The 6,906-nt window shown below is 34.2% G+C and overlaps 1 long non-coding RNA gene across 1 annotated transcript; it reads left to right on the top strand.

Annotated features, from left to right (window-relative positions):
- Positions 1 to 2,591: 2,591 nt before the first annotated feature.
- On the top strand, positions 2,592 to 6,213 carry LOC145568707 (uncharacterized). Its single transcript, XR_014095902.1, has 3 exons — positions 2,592 to 2,749; positions 5,580 to 5,742; positions 5,857 to 6,213. It is a non-coding gene; the product is annotated as an uncharacterized LOC145568707 (long non-coding RNA).
- The last annotated feature ends 693 nt before the right edge of the window (positions 6,214 to 6,906 follow it).

The following is a 6,906-nucleotide window of genomic DNA, read 5'->3' as shown; positions in this document are numbered from 1 at the left end:
ACAACCCCCAGAAAACAGCATCCAAAACTACACCGAAAATGGACCCGAACCTACACTAATACTGCACCAAAAAACCTTGATAAAAGGCTAGAAATTCGCCTGAAAACATACCCCAATTATGCGTGAAACTACCACCACACGTCGCCGAAAATGCCAGCAAATTGCGCCAGAAAAGAAGACGAGAACTGGACGCAGCCGCTGCTAGAAACCGCCTGAATTGACACCTTAAAACGCACCAAAAATCGAGAGAACGAACCCAAAATTCCGCCTAAAGTCGCTAAAAAATTGACCTGCCTCTAAGATGTCTTCGCTGGAACTGTATGTGCGGTGATACAGTTGCTGGAATCCGCCGAGAAAGTCGCTTGAAAATGAACTTGGAACCTACCCTAATATATTATTACTATTATTATTTTCTATTATTATTATTGTTATTTTTATTAGGGTAATGCTATAAGGGCTGCATATAAGCATTTAATATATTTCCTTTTTTAGTATTAAACTAGGAATTTATCGATAATACACGAGTAAATCAGTGTAATAAATATTTATTTATTGTGTTTTCTTTCCATTTTTAGCTTCTTATATGCAGCATTATAGACACCCAAATATGTCTCCCCAAACCAAACCCAGTAATGAATACCTTTCACGTCACTTGATTATCGAACGAAGTGAAAGTGTGGAAAGTCTGGTGATGTGGTCGTTTTAATAAAAATATCTCTTTTTCTGCTTTTGAAAATGTTTCTTTTTATATGCTCTATTATGAAAATAGCCGGTCCAGTTTAGTTTGGTCCGTAATAAGGGTCCAATAATAGTGTAGTTGGATCAGACTCGAAAAGAGCTTTCCAACAATATATTATAAGCCCAATTCCGATGAATAATGAGGAAGTTGTGGTCAAAATACTAAATTGGGCTCGAAATGAATTTTATATGTGGCCCAATGATCTAGAGGAGGGCCTATTAATTAGAATTCCTAAAGTTATTAGGATTGATTTTAATCTTCTAGAATATTTAGATGGTTCTTTTAAATTCTAATGGAATTAGGATTGATAATTATTATTTTAAAGAGTTTTCTTTGGAATAAAATAAGTGTTTTATGATAAACCCGATTTTAATTTGATAAACGCGGAATTTACTACTTAATCATATTAAGAAGAGGATTCCGCGTGCAAAGAACGTCTTATTTCTGACTCAGCGCAAGACGACAAGACTGTCGCCTGGTGCTAACAGCTGTCGCCTGACGCTAGTGCCCGTCGTCTGGCGCTAACTCCTGTCGTTCGCGATAACAGGTATTTTATTTCGAATGGGATTTGATTTGTTTTCTATCGTTTCCGGACTATTTTTCTATAAATAGGGTCCTAGATCTCCGCTTTTATGGATTCACAACCATCTAATTCTATTCTCTCTCTTAAGCAATAGCTTATTCTTTCTCTCTCTCTATTCTTTTTCTAAACCTTCCGTCATACAAAATTCCACATTCACAAGTTTTAGACACATATAGCCAAGTTCGAAGTTGCCTTCGCCCTAGACGTGAAAGGTTGATAAATTCTGAGGGTTTGGTCTCAAATCCCTATTTCAATTATTTGAATTAATTGTTTGATTTATTATTATCCTTGAAGTTACTAACGCGTGTATTTTGTTATCAGAAAGAGATACGAGGCATCCAAGTAAGTAATTTAATTGTTATTATTTTGATATAGAAACCATGCTTTGATTGTTTTGATTCCTAGTATCATGTTAGGATGTGTTCATGATTCCTAGTATTATGTTTAGGGTAATAACTAATATTTCTAATATTATGCATGTTTCTGTGACGCTTCCTATTCTTTCCTTATATCATGTTAGTACCATGTTAGGGATGAAGATTTGATCTTTATTGTTTAGTGACATGCTAGGATTTGTTATTAATCTTGTTAGTATCATGCCTAGGATCTTACTAATATTATTATGCTTTGATGAGATTGAGAATATTATTACGATAATGATTGTTGTTGTTATGTTGCTTGATTATATATTGTTATTATTGCTTGATCACACCTTTTATGCAGGATTAAAGGGAATTTGTAATCACGCTTAATAAGATAATTAATAATCTTGTTTAGGTTAATGTGATTATAATTCAAGTGATCGCCAATAATAGATTTGTTTGTGCATTAATATTCAACCAACATAGATTAAATAGCTTTAGGGTTAACCTATTGATTGTATGTTAGTCAGAAAGCGCACATGGATATGAAAAGAATAAAGTAAGGCATATTATTAGGGCAGGTTCAATCTCTTTTAGGTTGGATTTGTATCTTCATCCCCGAATATCAAGTCATGGTTCCAGACCACTATGGAGTTAGCGATCTCATGGATCGTAAAGGGGTGTAACCTTCACCCTGTGAACGGTTTACAAGTTCCTAAAACTTGTTGGCGACTCTTTTACTCTAACTTCCTTCCCTTTGGACGCCAGCATGGTTAAGTGTATGATCACAGTGAGCTCAAATGTGGAATGCTTGAAATCCCAGAAGCATATATCATTTTACTTATTATTATTATTATTAATAAAAGAACTGAATTGAATTGAATAAAGTGAAAATAAGCCTAATAGAACGGAGGACCTTAGAGGCGACAATTAATGCATAACCGCATTAGATCTTTTCACTTTTACACTGCACCTTCTCTGTCTTCCATTAAAACTTCAAAGCGTTCTCTGACTTCTCCATCGAAGCTGCTTCTGATTTTCACCTCCATTGAAGCAATTTCTGAGGTAATAATTTTTTTTTTGTTAATATTCATTGAATTTCAATCCCAAAATCTAGGGTTTTGTTTCACAATATCGTTTATTCAATTGTCAGTATAGTCGATTTAGGGATCTTATAAGGCGGATTATTGAACTATTGGCTATTCTTACTGAAGCTATGAATATTTATAACGAACAAAATTGTTGCTAAAATTTTGTTATGTGCATTGTACGTTTATATTCTATGCAAGAAAATTTGATGTGATTTTTTTGACCCTATTTGATAATTGAGTCAAATTTGATTGCTAATTTGTTGCATTGTTCGAGCCTAATTTAGTCCACGAGCAGAGCCTTGTTGGGGCAATTGGAGCCCGAGCAATGTGCTTGGGTTTTGAGGCTGATTGAGTTTCAGCTCGAGCCGAGCCTGCCTAAATTCTATTGAACTCGCGCCAAATCTACTCTTAATCAGGCTTGGCTCTACGGTTTAGCACCCAATGAACCCCACTTAAGGGTTTTATGATTAGCAAGGCATCAATAGTCAATACCATTGAGTCACTTCAACCAATCAGCTTAAATTTGCACGTAATAGTTTTTAGCCCGATAATGTTAGGATGGAACTACAAATATGGGCCTATTCTCCCCAGGGGTTATAGGATTAGGGGTGAGCGGAACCGGAACTTGTTCAATAGGTTCTGCAAAATTGGGAACCGGGACCTGCAAGTTTCGGTTCTGAAATAGGGTACCCTGTCTTTCAAAGTAAGCTTAATAGTTACTTGATAAATTGGTGTAAAATTTTTTAAGAAAATGGATGTTCATAATAAAAGCTTACAACTTTAATACAATACTACAAATATAACAAACCAACACTAATTGTCTAGAATATTTAATACCATATTTTATATTAATACCATTAATTAAACTTTAAGTGTAAGATGAAAAATGAATAAGAGGGAAAGAGGTAGGTGACGGCTTTAATACAATTTTGATATAGGGCTTTTATATTTATGCTTAAATGATAGGTTCCGGTTTCGTGTACCCTACAGGGAACTTGTTAACAGGGTACCCTACTGGCTCTGGGTCCAAAATTTTATTATCCGGAACCGGAACCTGTTGCAACAGGTTCCCAATTTTATTACCTGTAACCGGAACCTATTCAGAAAAGGTTCCAGGTTAGGGTACCCTGAATGTTTGCTCACCCTTATATAGGATTGCCTAATGCAAGCCAGATTTTTGCCAGAAAGCTTAACAGAGTATTGGTTAATGACAATAGGCTTGCTATTTCCACTAACTCCGAAGCAGACTTCAATAGGCCTGGATTTCAATCATAGCCACAGAGCAGTCACCTCTCCTGCCCTAGCTTAGGGATGTGCCTGTTATAGACAGATATTGGTCGAATCTTAAAGTTATATGAATATTGTTTTCTTTGTTGCTTTTCTCATTTGTTAGCTGATTTCAGACTTGCTATTCATGTACGAATATTTGATTGTTGAATCAGATATCCCTAAAATTATGTATTTTTCGAGATAATTGAATATGAAATTAGACCTCTTTTCCCTGGTCTATCTCTTGTCGTTGTATTCAAGGTTGTTAGCTGAGTTCATCTCATTAACTTATCTGATCATAAAAAAGTTTAACTTGTGTGAATATTGTAAATTTGGAATTGACTTTTTGTTGTATTTTTTGTGAGCTTAGTTTCCTTACAGGCATGAAAAGTTGTTTTCTTACTTTGGTGTTGTTGAAATCTATTGATCTTAATGAAATGTTTAACCTAAAAGTAATGATTTTATATGTGTAGTTGTTTACCTGTCACAAGATGATAATCATGATTAATGTAAGTTTGAGAACCATTATTGATATTAGTATGAGAATCATGATTAATGTTAGCTTGAGAACGACAATTGATGTTAGAGTTCATACATAGGTATGAGATACCTCAAGTTAAGGCATTCAACCATTCCTCTAGTATTCCTTTGCTTTCACTTCATGGTTCTATCTATGGTGCTCTCTTGCTCTCCTGTACCACAATGTTTGACCCATCATTTCCCTTGATTGTCCCTCAATATGACAAGGTGCTATGTTCTCCATTTAACTTTCCCTTCTGGGTCCATCATCTTGACACTTATTAGTGTTGATGCTGTAAATTAATTGTTGATTAATAGTTGTCATCATCCTGTGTTCCTGGATTGTTTGTGGCCAAGTATATTTTCAACTTCAGTGTTTGTCACCATTAGTGTATGGTTTTGTATGATTGTTCATGATGCAGGGTAAAATAATTTTTGTACGGATTGCCAATTGGTATATTTTGTTTTCCACATTTTGTTACTTGTTGCGACTTGAGAAAGAATAAGATTTTGAAGTTTGATGTTCAGTTGTTTTTTTAGTATTGATGTATAATGATATATTGGAGGGGGCAGATTCTGTTTTATGGATTGGTTTTCTTTCTCTTGTTAGCTTGAAAAATCAAGGGTATAGAGGGCTTGCTAAATTGTTGTGATTATTTACAAGTTTCTGGATACTGTTTTTTTCTCTTTTTATTTGAAAAATTAACGTTCTATAGCTTGCTAAGTGATTGTGATTATTTACAAGTTTCTGTTATTCTGTTGAATGTAGACCGCTAATATTTTCTTCTTTGAAAACTGGAAATTGTACCAATAACTTTCACAAAAGTGAACGGGATGGCTGCTGTCTGTGGTTAGCTGATCTTGATTTTTTATACTCTTATCTTTCTTCTTTTTAAGGCCTCTGGATATGGTTTGGTCCTTTTAATGTTATGCACTAGTCCTTAGCTAATTGCCTTGTGCTTGGTTGACTTCTCTGAGGCTCTTGCTAAATTTTATTACGTTTTACTGGCAAGCAGGATGGCAGAGCAAGAGGCTCCATTTTTCCCAAGGGAGAAGATTCTTGAGAGGCAAAAGTATTTCCAAAGTGTCCAGAAGCATACATATCTAAAAGGACCCCTCGACAAGGTCACCTCTGTTGCCATTCCTATTGCTCTTGCGGCTACATCATTATTCCTGATTGTAAGTCGTTTTTCTAAAGCCTTAATTATTTTCATTTTAGGTTTAAGAGAACTGTGCTTCATGTCCTCAGTTCTCACTTTTGGTTCTGTGTTACTTTTCACTTTTTTCCTTCAGGGTAAAGGGATCTATAACATGTCTCATGGAATTGGGAAGAAAGAATGATGACGCAATATTGCTTATTGGCTGCTAATAGGATTGGCTATGACTTGTTAATTATGTTGAAATATGCTTTCAAATTGTAGTTTTGATAATTATGTTATGCTTTCAAATTGTAGTTTTGTTTTCATTTCAAAGTGCTTATCAGGCCTTTTGACTCTAGTGCTGCATTTTGCTTGGTATTGAAAAGCAATGCTTTTGTGCTATTTGTACATTTGTTTCTGATTCCGCCGAAAATATTTTTTGAATCATTGGTCCGAGTCATTTGTAGTTTGCTCCAAGTCTGCATATACAGTATCATGAATTATTATTGTATGAGTAGTTTTTTACTGGCAGATTATGCAGAGAAGCTTCATTGCCATTTTATGTTGATCTGTAGGATTATCGTGGTAATATATGAGAATTTTGGTGTGTGTTGGCATTGTGAAGTTTGCCCTTGGAAAAGGTGAATTATGTATCGAAGAAACAGGGTACTGATACCTTTCTCCACAGTTCATCTATATGAAAGATTAAGCTCTCACACTGTAATTGACTAGACTAAAGTGTTGTTAAGGGCATAAGGGGAGGCTACTCCAAAATACGTGAATAACAGGGGATAATAAAAAATAATTAAAAAAAAAAAAAAAAAAAAAAAAAAAAAAAAAAAAACCGTAGTATTTATAATTTCTAGATTAGTAATTATGATTTGCTAGATTACATGTAAAGTTTTACATTAGTCATCTAGTTTGATTTTCAATGATTACAAGTTAGATAGTTAAAAGGAAAAATTGTCACGAATAAAATGACCTTTTACTAGTCTTCTAATAATAAAACGACAATTTCATTGTTTGGGATAAAATGACCTTTGACATGCATTTGCTCAAAATAGAACGTGATCAGTTGGTAACCTGTTTAATAAGTTAAATGTGACACGTGTTGTCATGTGATTGGTCAATCTTTATTTATTTATTTTTAAAGTTTCTTATAATAAATTTGATTCTATATTTTTTTTAAAAAAAAAAAAAAAAA

Source organism: Chenopodium album, chromosome 11 (genome assembly GCF_948465745.1).
Source record: "Chenopodium album chromosome 11, dcCheAlbu1.1, whole genome shotgun sequence".
Lineage (NCBI taxonomy): Eukaryota > Viridiplantae > Streptophyta > Magnoliopsida > Caryophyllales > Amaranthaceae > Chenopodium > Chenopodium album.
This window is presented reverse-complemented; position numbering and strand designations above follow the sequence as displayed.